The sequence below is a fragment of the Struthio camelus genome, chromosome 9, assembly GCF_040807025.1.
Source record: "Struthio camelus isolate bStrCam1 chromosome 9, bStrCam1.hap1, whole genome shotgun sequence".
NCBI classification, from domain to species: domain Eukaryota; kingdom Metazoa; phylum Chordata; class Aves; order Struthioniformes; family Struthionidae; genus Struthio; species Struthio camelus.
In genome coordinates, this window is record NC_090950.1 from 9202350 (window position 1) to 9223048 (window position 20699).

At 42.9% G+C, this 20699-nt stretch overlaps 1 long non-coding RNA gene across 3 annotated transcripts; it reads right to left on the reverse strand.

The window, feature by feature from the left end:
• Positions 1-589: 589 nt before the first annotated feature.
• Positions 590-20388, reverse strand: LOC138068189 (uncharacterized). 3 transcript variants are annotated; one of them, XR_011142862.1, is made up of 5 exons: positions 20312-20388; positions 18924-19044; positions 11268-11370; positions 5500-5721; positions 950-1410 (listed from the first exon to the last, which is right to left on the reverse strand). It is a non-coding gene; the product is annotated as an uncharacterized lncRNA (long non-coding RNA). The 3 variants fall into 3 exon arrangements; XR_011142861.1 differs by lacking the exon at positions 20312-20388 and having other exon boundaries at positions 18924-19128; XR_011142863.1 differs by lacking the exon at positions 11268-11370 and having other exon boundaries at positions 590-5721.
• Between the last annotated feature and the right edge of the window lie 311 nt (positions 20389-20699).

Genomic DNA, 20699 nt, shown 5'->3' on the forward strand with positions numbered 1-20699 from the left:
TGTATATATTTTTTTAATTTATAAGAAGGCATCCAGAAGATTATAAAATGGGTCATGTTAAAATATAAAACTTTAAGCTCCGTTCCTTATTTAAAGCTTAAGGATGTAGTATCAGTCACAGCCACGTCATTCTGAGACATCTCCTGATTTCAATTATATATCTGGATGAAAGGTTTCCTTTAAAAGTATTAAGAAAAATCACCCTCATCATCACATGCCAAGTTTCAGGCTAAAATAATTTTTCAATAAGAAACGTCCTCCAGCTATAAGCCCTTTAGTTTGAGGCTTAGAGGATAAACACTCACACAAATTTATAGTTTCTCACTAACCCAGCTTAAAAATATGTCTCTTTCCTTGGAGTGGAAAAGTGACATGCTGCGTATAAAAGACCTTTCTCAAATCTACTATCTTTTCTATTATTAAGCAAGCAGGTTTCAGTTTAAAACTGCCACCTTACTGACATTATTAAAACCACCTGGTATTTTATTAGACCTCGATAACAAAGTTCCTCTCTGTTGCATGTAATTAAGTTGAATCCCAGGAACAATTTACTTGACTGATCTTTCATTAAGCACAGCAGCATGACAGCACTTCTGAAGGAATGGACCAGTAGGAATTTTATCAACCTTTATTAGAGAAACTGCCCACTACGTTACCACTTTTCACCTTTCAAAAATGTACCACTTGATGTAGACCAAAAAAGAAAAATTCAAACGATTAAAGAAACAGCCCCCAAAAACTGCCTTAATATATGCTGGGCCAACTAGAATTTGTCTTTTACTGAGCTGCATCTATTTCAGAGTTCATCCTGGTATATTAATAGCCCATCACTATATCAGGCTGGAAGATGATGTGAGTTTTAGGGCCCTTAAATCGTTCTGTTTTCCCACTGCAGTTCTAACAGTGGCTGGTACTAGCTATTGCGCTGCAAAAACGAGCAGAACTCAATAACGCTTTAAAGTATACCTTTATTTTCCTTTCCTATACCATACAGGTTACAGATTAGCTGCGTAGAAAACACAGAGACAGGTTGGGTTAAAAGAATAATAATAAAAAAATAAAAACACATTATCAATCACTCCTAAAGGGACAGACCACAAATGAGGAGGCTGCACTGATAGTTTTGCTCTGCTTTGTGTAATCCATTACTAATTACCCCATATAATTGCATGAGGCAAAGCAATTACCTGTAGCCAAGGGCAGAGAACAGCTCAGCAGGTTCGCCGGGACGTAGCCACGTCTGCCTGCACCGAGCTGCGTTTGCTGCCGCTCCTGGCCACGCGTGCTCCAGCTGGCCGGGGAAGCACCTCGATCCTTGCTAGATCTAACACGGATGGAGTCTTTTGCTCCTTCTCTCTTCTTGTTCAAATCAAATTGATGGTTAGGTAGCAGCAGGAAGCACTGGGCCACCTCGGAGGGTGAACGGAAGTCTATTACCATTATGTACTTCAAAAATAACAGGTAAGTAATTTTCTCCTAATATTAACAATTATCCTGGCTTAGCCTCACTCCTGGAAGCTAGCAAGCTCCAGATCTCTCTTTTAAAAACTCTAGTCTATCAAAAGCTAACTCTTACCCTCCTATAGGCAGTATTTTCAACTAAAAAAAAATTAAAGGAAAAAAAGTGCACACATTTCAAGGCCATACAAAGACACCAGAGTACCCAGATCACAATACTGACAAAACCTACAGGTATCATTCTTATAATCGACTGCAGAGGCAAAACTGGCACAGAGGTGCCCAGCCAATGCTGTCGCTGTGGAGCGGAGGAACTGCCCGCGTGCCGCTGACAGGTCAGGCTTGGCCTCCCGCTGCGAAACTCAGTCCAAACGGTAACGTTTTGTAGGAGCAACCAGACGCTGCCGTGACTGCTCTGCGCAGACCAGATGTATGATAGATTTGACCTGAACCTCTCAGTGCAATGAACCTTTGTGGTGGCGGGACTGTCAGAAGCCAGGGCCAGGATGCTTCTTTACATTTGGTTGCCTAACGTGGCACCAAAACTCCTCTAACATGCAAAAATTGGGGCAGGATGGTGAGAAAGGGAAGGAAAAAGGTACCTTGGAGACAGCACTCTAAATACCCAATCTGTATTTTTATGACATAGGAAAAACAGGGAGCAGCTCAGAGACAGTAAAATTAACAGAACTGCTGTACGGTTAATACTCTTTATGATTCAGAGCACATTTTCCTATAGAATTTCTACAGTTTAGCTCAAAACATGTTAGGGAGGCCACAAATCAAAATATTTTGAAAACCCCTGCACAGACTATTTTGCGTCACTTCTAGAAAGGCAGTGACCAGCAGGGAGAACGTTCAAGTTAGCGCAGAAGCGCTAATGAAAGAACAGGATAGAAGCACAAAAACAGAGGTGGCCCAGGAAGCGAGAGGCCCCCCCCCTCCTTTTTTTTTTTTAAACCTTTTTATCTGAATGCAAATATTAAGATGCATATTACGAACACAAGCAGGAGAAGGGGAATGTGGGGGAGATGCAGGTTGAAGAAGATGAAAGGCATGGGACTAGCTCAGAGGGTTGCTGCTGCAAGCAGTGCTGTGGGAGAAAGCAGGCAGGGGTCTCAGCCCCCACACAAGAGTTCAGCTCAGCTCCAAGAAAACGCTGCCCTCTCTCCCAGCTCCCAAAGAGCAATTCTCAAGTACAAGAGAAGATGTAAACTGAGCTTGCACTTTCCTTTTCCCTTCTGGCACTTTGTCTCTCGTATCTGTATTCAAGAACGGGACTTTTTGCTTTACCCGCACAAACCTGGTAACGCCGTGCTTGTCTGATGTTGAAAGAGGCTAAATGAGGTGGAAAGCCCCAAGCCCCAAGGCATACATATTCTCTGCAAGCAACAAGTCCAAGTAAAGCCCCCTCCTCCCTGCCAAGGACCTGCAAACTAACAGAGTGGGAAGGGATCTTGGGAGGCTGGCCGATACCTCAACTCAATAAGGACCAATATCAGGAAATGATTAGGCCTGGCAAAATCTGTCTTCTGACAGGTGCAGGCAGGTTTTGCCCTGGTAATGAGCTCTGCTAAAGCAGTGTTTGAACAGAGTCATCATATGAAGTTATTTAGTGCAGATGTAGCACAACATCAGTCTTAGATGTGGGGAGTAAAGCATCATCGACTCCAATTTCTATGGTGTCAGATGCCCGGCTCCAAGCAGAAGTGTCTGCACTTGCAATTCTCCGTGCAATGCACTTTTTAGTTGGCCACAGAAAGGCCAGGGAGTTTCAAGAGGACTGTATAAGCTTGCATCAGCAGCCCCAGTTTTCACCAGCTCGTGCCCATGAATGAAGCAAGTAACATACTGTGAGCAGGGGCCCCCCACCCACCAGCCTCAGTACCAATCACTGCCCCAGTCTCAGGCACGTTTGCCAGCAAATCACAAGCTGGGGGCTGTTCTCTTATCTGCAAACCCACAGCTAGCTAAGGCAGCAGCAGGGGAGTCTCTACCTTTGCAACAGGAGTTGATCACTTGGTACAGCCAGAAGAAACTTTCCCTACCCTCCTAGCCAATTAGATGCATTAAACCCAAGCAGAGCAGCAAGTTCAGCTTCAGTAAGCGTCAGACAAGGCTGAACACACGGTGGTCCGATCCAACCTAGTGATTCCTCTTTTCTCTTTCTTATGTCCTGATCTTCCTCTTCTTTCAAGCCAGCAACCAATGAGGCAAAAGAGTTCCCACTACAGAGCTTGCTGTGAGCGAGTGACCTCACTCAGCCTAAAATGGTTTCTGCCAAGAGCAGAACACAACGAAGGGAAAGAAGCATGAAACAGTATCAGCACCAGTTCTCCAGCAGATTTTAGGTAGTGAGGGAGAGAAGAAGAGGTGACATCTCTCTAGGAGCCTGGCTGTTGAAGAATTGGTTTTCAAAGTTCAGAAAAAAGTGCCGTGATGCTTTGTGACAGCCACATTCTCAGAAATGAGTCTGTTCTGTCTCTTTAAATAGAGAATCTTGATAAACATCTCCAGGTTTTGTGTTACATGCCTACAGAATTACCATTACCCTGAACCCAGCAGGAATGAAGTATCGTAAGACACCACATTACTATTAGCAATGCTTAGGAGATGGAGACCTCAGTGCTAATAAGCTGCAGGACTGAGCAAGACAGAGCCTGTATCTCCCCTCTTCCCTTTCATCTCTTTGGTCTCTATTGAAATTTTTGCCTGATGTCAAATCATTGCTCAAAAAATTTGCAAAATTTATAGCAGGTGCCCTCCTCCTCACACTGGTTCCTTAGATTTGATCCTTCTTTTGGTTTCTTGCCTTTGAACCCAGTACTGAAAACGCACACAGAAAAGACGAAAAAGACAAGAACAATAAAACCATGACCAGCCTTTTAGAAACGTGGACAAAAAGGTCTCACTAAGAAACCAAGCCAAACAACTGCTTGGAAATCCTCAGATTTGCCCTCCTTTTGGGGAAATGACTCAGTGAACCACCTTTTTGTTCAGACACTTGGGAAATTGCCTTCGCCTTGTTTGTTGTACCCAAACCTTCTGCAAATTGGATCAACTAGGAAGAACCAGCAGTCCCTGAGCGTGTCCTCCTAGCAACACACGGCCTCCTATAAATACCGGTAACGTAACAAAATCTCAGTATTTTGTGGCTGACAAAGAGCTTTCAGTGCAGGAGACAGAGCTGCTTTTATTTATAGCGTCAGCACACATTATACAAATTCAAGCAAGCTGGGAGTCAGTAATTGGCAGAAATCAATCTAGCCTTTGCTACGCAAGTATCCTCTGCTTGGCAGCTCAAATGAAATAAAAGCTAAAGCAAGCAAATTCATCCACATCTAGCAATTGCCACACTCTTGTTCAGAAGGCCTCAAGGGGAAGGGAACAGAGACAAGACCTAAGAGGACCTTCACCCAAAATAATCTCCTTCAAAGGCTGAGCATGGACACCTAGATCTGGGATGGCCAATTTCTCTAACTCAGAAGCCACTTTTACTCTGAGGTCAGCTACCTTTGCACAGCACTGAGCATGGCTTAATTACTTCCACCTTCACCTACAATTACTCCTACCAATGCGTCTGTCTCACTCACCAATCAGCTTTTCTGGTGAACAAATACAACTGCTTTGCGAGCTATCTGCTTCCCAACCTTGAGAGAGGAAAATTCCTGAGAGGAGAAAAGGTTCCAAGATTTATTTTTAGTCTTAATTTATGGGAATGATCTGCCTGCTTTCCCTTGCACTCACCAGCTGAAACACTTTTGTTCAAGCCTTAAAGAAACTGAGGGCAAACACCGGTCTAGGAACCTTCAGCTTTCCTTTGCTTCAGTTCCACAGAAGTATAAGCAACTTACAGAAACTGCACCCATGCTAGTTTCTCCCTCTTCCCATATTTTATCAGTCACTATCCTAGCCAGCTTTAAGATGAGAGGTAGAATCTGAAATTCAGCGGACAGTACGGAAGTTGGGTTTATCTTCCAAGGGATTAAGGAAAGGTGGGTGGATTTCCTCTGGGAAAAAAAGACGGTTGTAGCAACTCACTTCTATTTACAGTGCCTTGTACACTCGCATGGCAGGGCTCCGCAGTTTCACGAACATGGCAGCTGCGTCTTGGCCTGGCAATCTTACAGATCAGGGATGGAGAGCTGGGCCCCTTGCAGCATTCAGTCACGGAAGATGCTTTTCCAGGACTCTCATCTTTACCTAGCTTGCCTGCCGGAAGCATATTATTTCTACCAGGGCAGCGGTCTCCCTCCTAAGGGGCTGAAGAAGAAATAACATTTAATGGTGAAACATTCAGAAGAACAAGCTGCTATGAAACTTTTCTCAAACACAAACACACACACTTCCCTGTTTGCTGTTGTTTTCTAAAGCTGACCTAATCTCATATGACATACAGTACAGTTGCTCATTGATTAGAGGAGACCGCCTCATTGGGTCAAGTGGAACACCACCACAACGAGGAACCAAGAGTGCCAATGGATAACTAAAGAAAAACATAATTATATTAGCTTTACACCAGCTAATTACACAGGACCAACAGTGAGGCATCTAGAGGAAGCTCCTTACACACTCTCTTCTTGTCCCCTCCCCCCCATGCACCTTCACACCTTTTTGCCCAGGAGCAAGACCACCCAAATGAATACAAGTAGATGCCCAAACTAGGCTGCAATGTGTTTCTCTATCCGCTCTCTTTGCGGCATGGATGCAGTGTATCCAGACTTATGTAGAGAGGGTCCTCCACTGGCAGCCCACATTTCCCTGCGTTTCTAACTTCAAGGCCTACTGAATTCCAGCGCGCCAGGTTCCCCTATCCCCAGAGAGTTGTATTATGCTTTAATCCTAAATCTGAGAAACCAGCTGCTAGCAGATTATATGGACACAGCTCACAGAATCACAGAACGGTTGAGGTTGGAAGGAACCTCTGGAGATCATCTAGTCCCCTCCTCCCCCCCCCCCCCCCAAACAGGTCACCTAGAGCAGGCTGCCCAGCACCCTGTCCAGGCAGCTTTTGAGTATCTCCAAGGATGGAGACTCCACAACCTCTCTGGGCAACCTGTTCCAGTGCTCTGTTAGCCTCACAGTAAAGTAGTTTTTCCTTATGTTCAGATGGAACTGGTCAGTCGAGCATTTAAAGGGTTTGATTAATGTCCAGAGGAAGTATTTTCAGGGTTATGATTACAACTAGACTGCCACAAACATATATTCTCCTCGGGCTTTTTCAAAGCATCTAACACAGCTGCACTAACAGCCACGCAGTTGGCTGTGCCAGGAGCAGATGAAACTTCATTAATTGCAGGACAGGACATCAGACCTCTCTTTGTCATTTGAAGCATGACTACAGGTTAACTCTGGGCAGTTACCCTTTCCACAGATTTGCTTCTGATGGATGGGCCGTCCTGTTCTATGGCACCTCATTTATATGGGGATTTGTTTTATATGAAAATCTATTTTATCAGTTTGGATAGCAAGATTCAGCCTTAGGGTCACAGTCACCAGGTTAGGAAGGGGAAGGGAGGTAGTATTTAAGGTACCAAACTTAGCTAGTTAATGGAAAAAACAGCACCTGCCAAGGGCCAGTCAGGGTCACCAAGTCAGAAGTAGATAGTGAGAGCCCTGGTTCATCCTGGAGCTGCTTCTCACTCCTCCTGGTGCCTACTCTAGATGCTGCAAATACTCCCCAAGCCTTAAGGGTCACCTGGCTTGACCGATTCAAAGATATCCTTCAGAGATACAGGGGTGGAGGGGGCATTAGTGCTAAGATACTGTCTTTTATGTTGGTGAAGTCCTTCTTGCATATACTGGCCCAACCCTGTCCTTTCACAGTAAGTCTAGAGGGCTGCAGATAAGTGGGATGGCAAGTTGGCAGTCTAGTTTTTAACCATCTGTGGTTTTGATTTTAACAGGGTTCTTCCAGATTCTTATTCATCTTCTGTAAAACTCTCCACAGAGAAGAAAGTCTGGTCAGTCAGCCAGGTCAGTCTGAGTGGGATACACCAGTTTGTCCCACCACAAGTCATCAGAACATATTCTCCTTACCCCATCCTGCTTTGTCAAGAGGCACCTAGAAATCTCTCTTGCACAGACAACGTCCCTCCATATAGGAACTTAAGAATTACCTATTATCTACGGTGGACAAATGAAAAATACGAGGCACTGCAGCTAATGGAGGGCATATATAGTATTACTCCTGAAAACTAAGACACATAAAGCTGATTTGTATACATAAGACTTAACAAGATATATCAGTCCTCTTAGGAGCTGATTTGCTACTCTGTGTACACTCGTGACTTCTGAATCATCTCTCTTAGGTCTCAAAGTGAGGTACACCAAAACACGCTGGTGTCCGAATCCAAGAAAGCCTCTTGCCCAGTAGCACACAAAGTTGCATCCCTGACTGAACATACGGCGCTATGGTGGTAAGGAGTTGGAAGCACCTTGTGCACTGACTAGAAGAAACTGCCTTCATCACTTCATTTCTGGGTCACAAATGAGAAGTTAAGAGTGTCCCACAATCCACCACAAACCAGTCACAGAAAGGCTCCACTCTCCACAGTGCCAGCCTGGATCATTCTCTTCCTTCTCCCCCTCTCCCCTGCAAATATCCATATTGCAGACACAACCCCTGCACAGCAGCATGGCTGCAGGTATGAGGATGGCACAAGTGTGGATGCCTACAGATGTACTGAGTTGGCTCAAACTCCTCTGGATACTAGCCAGAGCAGCAGCTTCCCTAGTAAAGGGCACATCCTACAAGGCAAGGGTTCAGAAGGCCAACAATAAGCAATAGCATTATCTTTCTTCAAAGAACTCCTCAAAAATATCCTAAATTCAATGCTTGGGCATGACAGTCAGGTCTTTCCCAGGACATACTTAATAAATAAATAAATAAATAAATAAATGGGGGGGGGCGAATAAAAACTTTACTTGGACTATTGTTTTACAACTCCTGTAAATATTTTTAAAGGGTGACAGACAGTTACAGCAATATAGAAGATATAAAGCACCTTAAAGCATTCCTGTTTGTTAAAATTTATATTTGATGAGTAATGTAGCCTTCAGGTTACTATAGCAGCAACATCCATCACCTAGGTGACCAAGCACTAATGATATCAGCATTAGTCTATCCCTCCCCCTCCACACACACACACACACACACACAGTGCACATTATCAGATTTCCATTTCTCACAAGATGTTTGTCTTCATACCAACAGATGGATAGTAACAGACTATACGGACAATCTCAGTTATGAGTCAGCTTTCCTGACGGCATCAACCAACGTTGTTAAGGAGGACTGTTTTGAGGGGCATCACCTGTTTGAGAGCTGGGCACCTTAGGCATCCAGCACATGCAGTCTGATTTGCTACCAGAGTAACAAGTAGCGATAGAACTTGCCTAAGAACCATTCGGCAAAGCTTCTGAAGAGCAAAGAGACCACTTACCATAATACGGGGACTCAGGTATAAACCTGCACAAAACAGCAGGAATCTCTTGCAAAATGCAGTGGCAAGGTCTTCCCCCAATAAGCATTCCTTCTGAAAACAACCTTTCACTGGGGAACACCGAATCCAGTAAAATACAGTTCCAAATCAATACATTATTTGTTATATGAGGATAATTACTCCAAGTAAACCTTTGCTTCCTGTCTATGTTATTTTAAGGCCTTACGAGAGAGTCTTCACAGCAGAGCAATGCATGAGCTAGCCCTGACCACACTAGCTGGGAGACGGAGCTGGAGAGCTGCATTAAGCAATCAGATTCGTGACATAACTCGGAGGGAGTCTGTCTGGGTGTCGCCTCACAGCATTGCATATACTTGGGGACATGCCCTGAGTGACAGGTGCTGCATGGTTTTGCTAATGCCTGTTTAACTCTGGATACCTGAGATACATTCATGAATGCAGATGTGTTTATTAACAACCAAGTCCAACACTTCAATTACAAAGAAGGATTAAACTTGAGTCTCCTGACTGATAACGATTCTTTGGGTAATACTACTATTGATAACTTCCATAGTCTAAAGGGATTTTAAAAGGAATTAGAAGGAATGAAAAGGAATTGGGATTTTTCTCCTTTTGTTAAAGGCTGCCTCTATAGCCCATAGAGAAATTAACTGAGGCAGAAATCTATTCCTCTCTGCTTTAACAAAAGTGAATGACTCATTCATTTCCCATTTTGCTTTCAATTTCCAGTCATTATTGTAGTTTGCTTTGTTCAACTACTCTATCACTTTCATACAGCACCTGATGAAATGAAACAAGAACTGAGTCCTCTATTGGTTTCTTTTGCCCTTTCAATACCTCTCTCAGAGCGCTATGACCTTTAAATATCACTTCTTCACTTGCTCTGCACAGATACTTGCAACCCCAAAAGACAGTTTCTTTGATCACACTTTCCTAGATAGTAAGAGATTACACTGCCTCGACAAAAACACAAAAATAGGCCGTAACTTTCAAACCAATCCTTTACTCTGACCAAAGCACACTCAGACTTTGTGCCACAGATTAAATTTTCCACCAGCAGTGTAAGATGTTACAGCTTCACTGACTCCAGTAAGTAGGGCAGCCACTGGAATCTAATTTATATGTCTGAAATCTAAGTGTTTGCTTCCATATCTTTTGACCATCTTTCACTGCCTATTGCCTCATGTTCCTTACGTTAGGTAAAGAGCGGTGTCTTTACCTTGCTTATTCATGCGTAGATTGAGCAAAGACCATTAGAGGCAAAGCCCAAAGTAATTCTGGAGAACAAAAGACTATGTTCCTGATAAAGTCAGTTTTCTTTTTATATTAATTTTCTCTTTCTCTCTCTGAGGATGGGATAATATTGACAGAAGAAAACAAGGTCAAACTAGTGCTAGATGTTAAAAGATCAAAGAAGAGATGAAATTCAGAGACAGAGGAACCCTGAGCAGATGAGAGGAACAAAGAGCATATTTTTACAGCCATAAATATTTTAGACTAACACCAGACAAGCATAAAAGATGCTAGGAGAAAAGAGAGACTTTCAGAAAAGAAGACATCTGCTGGCAGAGGGCTGCTGGGCACAGAAAGATTCAAACCTCATTGCAGAGAATACTTTAGCAGTGCAAAACAAAACATATGAGCATGGAAACGAATATGTGTTTTATTGTTTGCTGAGCAGTGCATATTCTTTGTCGTAGATAAAAACGGCTCGAGTTTTGTAAAGCTTTCTTCTCTGTTCACTTCCACCATTAAAAGGCCCTGAAAGAGGTCAACTGCAAACCAAAAACCCACAAGTGTTCCCACCTGATCAAAGGAGAGGCTTAAGCTACCTGGGGGTCTGTGGCTCAGCCTTGGTTTTAAGACCCAACAGCAGTGACATCCAGAGCCCATGGAGTAACAGGACACACACACAAAACACAATTTGTTGATACCTGACACAGTGAACAGTGTCATTTTGAAACTTTCAGATGAACTAACCAAATCAGGATCAATATATATCTATGTAACTAACTGGCCAAGAAAATCTCCACTTTTTTGTAAATTTATGTGAAATGACATCTTTCTAATCCATATCCTTAACAACCTTCTTCAGTCAGAGGATTTTATATCTGAGATCAGCCTGTCTTTCTGGATAATTGAGTCCCTTTAATGAATAACTGATTTTTAAACAGTAAATTTAATTAAAATTTATCACTTTGATAAGACTAAATATTCAGCACTTGCAACTAGGTAACAGTACACTCAGTGCAAAGCTACAGGATAAACAAGGAGCATTTCGGGTTTGCACATCACGCCAGATGACTTAATTTTCCATTGTTTTCTACTTTTCCCTTAAGTTACCTTTTGAGACAGGTTTGAATCCCAAACGCTTTTTCTGCTGAAGATAACAGCACTTCTTCCACCGGTGGGCCCCCCTCTGAGTAGCAGCTCAGGAGCAGCAGAGCTGAGGGAGAAGGATTATTTCTTGCACATCAGTAGAATCAACTTCAACATGCAAGTCTGATGTTCCTCTAAAAAGGTGAGATAACTTTCTCCACAACAGAATTTTTATAAGAGGAGGAATGAACTCTTTTGTCTCGCAGATTGGTTGCTGGTATTGTTAAAAAAAAAAAACGCACGTTTTTATTTTTAAAGCGAGTACTTTGGATCTGGAAGTCACCGAGAGGAAGCAGATTTGGGGCCATCTGATGACATTTTGCCAGCCTCTCTCTCACAATAGAACTTAGCTTTCAAAATTGAAAAATGATCACAATAGGTTTTCTCTTTTCTGCATGTGTGCTTTTCGTGGATTGCCTGTGGAGTTAGGGAAGCACAGGCAGGTGCCCATGTTCTCAGATTCAGGTGGATATGTTGCCCTAGTTAGAATTAAACGATACATTACACACTGAGTCACCCTCTGCTACAGCCTGCTAGATGTTTTTTGGCATCAAGCTTTAGAAATGGAGTTGGTTGGGAATTTTCCATAGGTGAGTTTTGCTGAAAGAGAATTCTGTTTCTGAAAAAATGGAAATTTTCCATGAGGGAAAAGGTTCTTTCTGGAAAACAAAACCCAAAAAACACTCCAACTGTTGATTCACCAAGAGGATCAAAATACAGTATTTCATTTTGCATTGACTTCCAAACCAAACTGCACAATGCCCCAGAAGAAACACATCAATTCTGGATGCTTTCAGATGGAGATGGCCCAGTCAAAGATGACAAACATCAGGGCAGTGACAGCAAGATCACATGGCCCTGTGTGAACAAAGATGGCCATTTCTCTGACACCCACAGCAGTGAGTGCACGAGTCACGCCTGTGTACAGGGCAAGGGGTGCTACATAACCCTCTGCGTTACGGAGCGGGGTTAAGGCTACAGCAGCCCTATGTACAAATCTCCACCTGCAAGACATAGCCCCAGCATCAAGTTCTGTAGAGGTGGAGGAGACATTTCCTGGTAATCCCCAAACGCTTTTGGAGCTAGCGTTTCCAGCTCCCTATCCCCTCTCTCCTCCCCAGTCCCCTTCAGCCCCAGCCACCCTACAGCACAGCATCCTCATTTCTCCCAACCTCTTCCTTACTCAACTCCCACCTCTGCCCCCTCAACCCTCGTTGCCCAACTCCCACTTCAGAGTAAGACACCTGCCGGCTCCTGCCACTTAGCAACTCCACTTCCATATTGCCAAGGAGACTGCAGCTGTCTCCTTCTCCCCATCCCACTTCTGCTGGCTGCCTTCACCCATCCATTGGCTCCCCTCACAGAGGCAAAAACTCCACTTGGCAACAGTAGATTGTGAATGTACACGCATAGAGCCACAACGGTCACCTCAGTGCTGCTTCCTGCCTGTAAGCCTGTCACAGAGATCACGGATGGGGAATGGCACAGATGAGATAAATCCACTGGAAAGCAGGCTTCATTCATTCCTTTGCTCATGGAGCAAAGTTTCTCTTACAGCCATGAACGTTCCAAGGCTTGTTTTTGTTCCTTCCTTTGCATGATAAATAAAATGAAAAACATGCCTTACCTCCTGTACTTGGCTAAAAAGAGGCTCTCTTTCACCCACTCAGCCCTAATTGGGAATAGCCTTGAGACCTAGACTATCCTAGAGGCCAGCTCCAAAGCCCTCTAAGCCACCAGTAGTCTTTCTGGAGTTTTGGGGGGGGGGGGGGGGGGCGCCTCTGGATTAGGCCACAATATGCATAGAAACATCAAGAAAGACGGATCCAAAAGCAGACTGGAGGAACAAGAAAACATAGCAAGCAAAGAGAGCCAATAGTTTTTAAGACCTATGGAATTTGGAAAATACTAAACAGGCAGGTAGACAGCAATCTGAGGTGTTTCCAGAGCAATAGTTAATGCAAAACTACATGGATATTAGAACTAACGTTCTTCACCACTTCTCATGTTCAGTCTGTAAAAGATACCCCGCCAGCTCACAAAGGTTCCCAACTGTAAGCAGAACACGTATCATGAGACTCGGACACCTGTAAAATGGGAATGATGTCCTGCTTGGACCAAGAACTCAGTTTAGACTAACTCTTTTACACTCCACACAAGGAGGAAGGGGATGATCTGAGAATCAGATTTGACCGATCTCTCTCTTCTAGGGTGATTAATGCTCTGAGCTTTGAAAAAAGCATCTCATTTTAAGGAAATAGTCAAACAATGCCAGAGGCAGCAAAGCTGACGCAGCTTTGCAGCAGCTTCTGTCATTCGAGTTTCATTACTTCCACCTTCACCTCCCAAGCAGAACCCCAAAATATGGCCCTGAACAGAAGGGGTAAGGCAGCTGCAGACTTCCTTGCAGGTTCGTCACGTTGTCCTTTGCTGACAACTGCTGTCTGTCAGACTCACTGACTGGGGTGGAATTGGGTCCTCTGAATGCATAAGATGCAACCGATGTAGGATGACCTTTGTTTCTTTAGTAGACCCCTGTCTAGCAGGACATTGTGGACCTACATAGCTCACTGTAGCCAGCAGAGACTTTCTGAATAGGATCAGGAAGTTTCAAAACCTGAAGCTGATGTCACCATGAACAAACAGTGCCAGCTCTTCTGTGCCCTCTGCTGCTATGGAGGCAAAAAGGAGACAAAGAACTATCCAAACTGGGTCCAGGAATTTTCTTCAAGGGGTGGAGAACATTACATCAGAAACAGTCAGTCCCAGTCTAACTGGGTAAAAATACCTTCTCACATACCTTTTGCATCCTGAAGAAAAAGGCCATGCTGCAAGGAAAGGACAATCAAACTAAAGAGTCCACAAATCAAAGGTCAAACTCCTGTCACAGCCAGGAAATGGTTTTAGTTTGATTGTTTTCCCTTTTTCCAAAGAAACTTTTTTCCTTTTTCCAAAGAAAGCCATGCATTCCTGTACAGCGAACGTAAATCTGAGCTACAACAGACCTCTCAGAAGATCATATAAGTTTAGAGGTTCTGCTACAAAAGGCTGAAGGACCCTGCTGCGGCAGATTGTTCCAGAGACTATTATTTCCAGCAGCCTTCAAACAGCTCTAAACTGTGCTAGACGATGAGGTTGGAAAGGAGTGAAACTGTTGGCGCAAAAGACAATTTCACCCAGGCAATAAATAACAGTGACATGGATACCATCACCCAGTGCCCCGTGGCAGGGGCTGCAAACGAGTTCTGGGAATAGCTTTCATGTCAGGCCACAAAGCCAGCTGTCTGAACAATGTTTGAACTCGTCTGCCCCTTTAGAGTATCAGTTTAAGTGTTCGTTTGATTTGCAATTGCCTTTCCTTACCCTGAGCATGCTAATGAATAAGCCACACAGCAGTGGAAGGAAACAGGGCCTAGCTGAGATATTTATGTTGCATGCAAATAGCAAGGATGAATCTGAAGCTGGGCATCAGGGGCATCGATTAGTCCTTACAACCTGTCACTTCTGGCAGTGGCACAGGAAATCAAACTGCTGCAGCAGAAACCACAGTCTTTCTAGGACGAATGGACTGAGAGAACAGGAAATCAAAGATCAGGTCTCCTCTGCTGAGTTCAGAAGACTCACTGCAGACTGCTGTCCAGTCACAAGATGATACAGATACCATCTGACTATGTGAGGATCAAGGTTCATCTGTGATAACACCCTGTCAGCTAGCTCTGCATCAGGAGGAGACTGTCCCAACCAGCTACCTACTACACAGAAATGACAAGAAAGATTACAAAAGCTAACTCACTGACAGAAACCATCACTGACACCAGATATCTGAATATAGAAGCCACAGGTCCACCTCCGACGTTATACAAACGGTCAGCATTCCCAAAGCAGAGGTGAAACACTGGCTGCTTTATAACTCCTGAATCAACTGCAGGGATTTAGCGCTTCACAGAATTGGGGGGTGGGGGCGGTTGGTAGCACCAGGCTTCATAACAGTACCTGGCTAACCAACCCTCATCCCAAAGCTGTGGCACCTCCACCATTAGGAAAGTGCATCCTGGTCAGCCTAATCTAGTGCTACTCCCACCTCTCTCCATATTACTCTCCAAATCATGTGCCTGATACAGTGCCCTTATGTGCTGTAGCTATCCTCTACTCTTGCTTTACCTATTTGCTGTTTACTAATGATATTCAGCTAGCGGTCTACAGGAAATCACACAATACCTGAAGCAATGACACTGGCTGATAAGCTCTTTAGAACTGGAGAAAATGACTAGACACGAATAACCCCACTTGTCATATGAGATTCAGCAATTAAAGAACATTTACCAAAATACCCTAAAGAGCCACCTGGAAGAGGACTGAACAGACAAACGGCAGAAGTTGGAAGGGAAGGGCTAGAGGGGAAAGAAGTGATTTGTCACAATGACTGGAATTCTGTACGTGAAGAATCAGACTTGGTAAGAGAGGGACTAACAGGAAACAGAGCTGCAGAAAATATCCTTGAAATGGACTTGCAAGATCAGAAGCAAGGAGCAGGACCACTAGAAGAGATAAAGATGATTTAAAAGCATCATATCCCCAGAAACAGTTCAGCTAACGTGGTTGAATTAACACCCGTTATCTGAGTCGAAGATAGGTAGCGCGAAACTGCTGTTCATGCTGCAGTGCTGCATTATGAGAATGCTTCCAGCTCTTTTGCAAGACTGGCTCTTTTCAGACCCAGTGCATGACTGCCCTATCTTGCTCCATGCTCTTTTTTCCTTGGAGATTTTTGTCTGACGTGGAAGAAGTTGCGTCTGTGGGATGAGGCATAAACAGGTCAGTCAGGAGACGGCAGAAAACTGATCCCACAGCAAGGGGTAGCTGCACCAGCAGCAGCAGCGCCGACACTGCTGCCCAGGAAGGAGCTGCAGCAGAGCCTACCCAGCCAGTGGAAGTGAGCTGAAATCACAAGCCACACAACAGTATTGCATCTTGGGGTGTTATTTCTCTAGCAGATTTTTTCCAAAATAGTCGTGGTTTACCATTCATTCTGAAAAGCAATCAGCCAAAATATATATCAATGCATTTATAAGCAACTCCTAGGTTGTGCAAACTTCTTCTTAACAATATAAAAAGGATTTTTTTTTTTGGAATAGTGACTTCTAAAACCATCAAGAACTCTAAAACTCAATGCTATCAAGAACCTGGCCTACCTTGTTGCTTCACATATAAACTTCCTACTAACAGAGTGCACCACAAACTATAAAACCACTTTTGCACAGCTGTCATGTGTTACTAACTACCAAAAGTGCAATAGGTAGTCATGAGAAATTTAATTTATACCAGTCAAAGCTAAAAGAAAAAATACAGCTCAGAAGGAACATTCAGCTAAAAGAAGTGAATTTACAACTTATTGCTCTTTTACATTTTTGTACAGAAGTTTAAATTACCCTATGCTAGTTTTCCGTTTATTCTCGTTTCAGAGATACAAAGGGAAAAACATTTTGAGGTTCTAGAGTAGCAGTAAGAAAAGAGAAGTAAAAAGCAAAGCAAGACCCTAAAAAGCTAAGCAAGACCCAGATGCATGAGCTAACTAAATGAAATAATGGTTCCAGTTGATTACTGCAACACTGGTGAATGACAGCAGTTGCAGCCAGACTATCTCATCTGATTTACCTACAGAAGTCAGTTATTCTATCTCATCATGCTAAAGCAAATCTTCCTGATTATATCTACTATGACAGTGAGTCTCTAATATTTTTAAAGAAATATATGAATTTTTTCTCTCTGCAGTACTTGAAAAGCCGACTGGTCTCATGATGTTGAAAGGCCATTCAAGAGAATTAAAACCTAGTATTATATTGCTTTTTTGGTGAGGAAGTACACATGTCCAGAATGCTTCCTCTCTCCTTTGGGTACCTTTTTTTACACCTTGTTTCAGTTGCTGCAGCATTGTAAAGGGAGTCACAAACTACTCCAGAGGCTTGTTAGGGGGCCGGACCACTGGAAAGTAAGTTTACAATGACTGTATCCTAGCTGATCAGGGGGCATAAGGGAAGCCTGGAAAAAGTGGGGTGCCAAGAACCAGAATTTTATATTCCCTACAGTTTAGAAGTTGAGATAATCAACAGCACATTGGAAGGAACCAGCAGTCAAAGAGAAAGAAAGTAGTCACTATGAGGGAAGACTGAGAGGGAAGAGAGTCACAGCGTAAAAGAGCGTCAATTTAGAAAAGATAGGAACAATCACCTCAGTGGTAACAGAGGATAATCAGAGCTCACCCCGGGATGCAGCCAGGATCAGTTTCCTCTTGATCTCTGGGAGGAGGGTCCCCTCAGCATGTGTTTTCTCTTGATATTTTAACCATTTCCATTTCATCACCATTCCTTTCCCCTTCTGCCTACAGGTTTTACTCAAACTGGGTGAATACCCAGGAGAAGGGAAGACTGGCATTACAAACTTGGGAGTTGGCTTGCAGCTTCCCAAATAACTCCAAGAGGCAAGAATACTTTCAGCCACTGTGCATTATGGCTCTTTCACTACTTCTTTGTTCTCCCTAAAATATGTGTTCCTTACATCAGATAACCTGAAGCCAAAATTCCAGTTCTGTCTGTATAGTGTGTATCAAATTATATATATTGTACCCTAGAGGCCTACAACCTTATATGGCAAACCATTTCATCTTTCACATTAAAAAGCAAATACATTTACAAGCTATTCACAACCTCCTTTTTCCAAACAGTGTATTCATCTTTTGCTTCTCTGTAGGTCTGCTACTGTTGCAGCACATTCCTCCTGGCACGTTAGCTTTATCTGTGCTTGCTTGCTTTCTAGAACATTGCTTTGATGTGATTTACAGCTAAGATTTAACTCTAATCTGTATTTCTGCATATCCTAAGGGCCCCTCAAACGTTAAGCATGCACAACATATAGTGATTAGAACTAAGCCTACGGGATTTCCCTACTGTTCTAATAGCCTAAAGAAACAATTAAAAAAAAAAATCTAGCTCAGCCAATATACTGTTGAAGTTAGTGAGATTATTCTACTTCTGTAAGAAACATTCTAGAGCAATAATGTTTTGTCTAAAAATGTAAGATTATTGTAAATCCTTAAATCCTGTTTTCCTATAATTACATTAGCTGGCACAACCCAGTGCTCTATTATTCTTGAGACAGAGAAAAGATCAGGAAATTCAGTAGTCGCAACTGAAATCTTACAACCAGGTGAATTTTTTGTAGCTTTTAGTCCCTCTAGACTGTATTTCTCAAACTCTCTGAATGTCTAAAAGCCTTAATGCATTCCGATTTATCTTAAAGCCACATTTTCCTTTATTTCTCCACAATCTTTAGAGGCTGTTATAAAGGGCAGAAGCCAGAAACTGGCTTGCTCACATCTCAGTTTCTTAAGTACTGTACTACCTGTATTCCATTCTTTGGGTCCCTTGCATTATAGTTATGAAGGCTCACATATTTATCAAACCATAGACTACACAAAATTCTTAATCCTGCTGAAATAGGCCTAAAACTTACTAAGTTTTTATTCCAGTTTTCTCTCCTTCAAGTCTCCAAACAGAACTGAACAATATTAGATTCAGTTCAAAATTTACTTTAAGAGTAGAACTTTAAGTATTAAACACTCACATTTTTGATCAACCCAAGTTTCCTCATGGTAGGAAGAAAGACATTCCTCAAGGCTATCACAACGGGAAGACAGAAGAAACTGTAATGGCACGCTCTAGGGTGACTTAGCACGAGGCACTTGCTGAGGAAGAAATGCAAAAACAAGTACCGTTGATTTAGTTTTGGGCAAGGACTGCTGATAACTCCACTCACAATCATTTATCTCAAATGGTGGACACAATTGTTTTCCTATAGATATAAGAACCACCATAAATGTTTATGACTTCTGGTTTTCTCAAGAGATATCGCCCCCAACATCTAAAATTCATCTGTATCAGCGTATTTTGTCCTCCTTCCCTCTTTAGAAGCGCTCCTGATCCAGCCTTTAGTTTCAGCGTTATCAGGGACGCAGAAGGCAGTCAGGCGAGTATCACAGCCAGACCTGTGATGGCTCCCCACAGCAGAGCAGTCCCGGTAAGCCTGCGTACTAGAGCTACGCTCAGCCTCACGAGCACACGGTTGGAAAACTCTCCTGCATTATACGGTGAGGAAACCTTCAGCGTAAAAATCCCATTTATGCCAAGTGACAGAAAACAGTTCTGACTAGTGCATTTTCCGAGGAAGAAAACAAGCTGTCTCAGGTCTGCTGTATACACCAGAATCTCCAATACAAACCCTCTAAAAAAGGGCTTGTCATCACATTTTGTTGTGAATATGTGCACTTACCAACTCAGGGTTTTTTAATGAGTCAGAAAATGTGTATTTTAAGTGAGAAGCAGAACAGGTCTTTTCTCCACAGTAACCTATTTCCTTCAAATAATGCAACACACTGAAATGTTGCTCTCCCCCCTCCTTTCTAATTTCTTTTCGTATCCCGATTCCTGCCTCCAGTCGCATGGAATTTCAACTGGATCCAACCAGGTACACTTGGAAATGCAGATTTCATACATTGTTTGGCAGCTACTCTTCATTAGATTAAGTTTGGCAGCTACTCTTCAGATTAAGTTGAGCACTGATTTAGAGAGATACCATGCAAAATATTTGGGTAGTAGTTTTTCTCATCAGTGGTACTAACATTATCCCAAACTACAATATGCTGAAGAGCTAAAAGAAACAGCACTTTGAATAGCTCTGCAACAGCCCAAACCTTTGGCACAAGAAGTGCTGATACACCATAAGAAACGAGCTAAGCAACAACAGAAGAACAAAGCCACTGCACCCAACGAGAGGGCACGCCGGCTCAAGTAAACAGACACGTACGGGAAAGCAATACAGACAGGAAAATTATTTAACCAACCAGCGAGGGAACCTCTAGAATAAAGTGAAAAATAGCGTAGCAACCAAAGAAAAAACAGATAAAGTTGCCTGCTAGGAAATTCTTGGCAGGCCACAAAGACAAGCGAACTTACTGAAACCAGCTTTGTACATGACTCGTTTCCATGGGCTCCAAGGGCAACTTTTATTCTGGTCCTTAGTGATGTCGGCTCATAAGGCACATCCATCTGATAAGCTCTGTAGAGAAAGTAAATTTTAAAAAGTCAATACAACATCTCCATGCATCTCCCATGCCTCCCTTCCTGACCTGTTTCATCCAAATACCCATTCAATGACCCAATTTGACTGTTTCCTTTTAATTAAAATTTGCAATTTGTTTTTTTGATTACAAATATAAATTATTCCTTCCCCTTGTAATACGTGATTTTCCTCTGTGTGTTTTAAGGGAGGGGAAAAAAAACACTAAAATTTTACAGGTGTAGCCTCTAGTGAGAGCTATGGTATACCAAATATTTTTTGCCT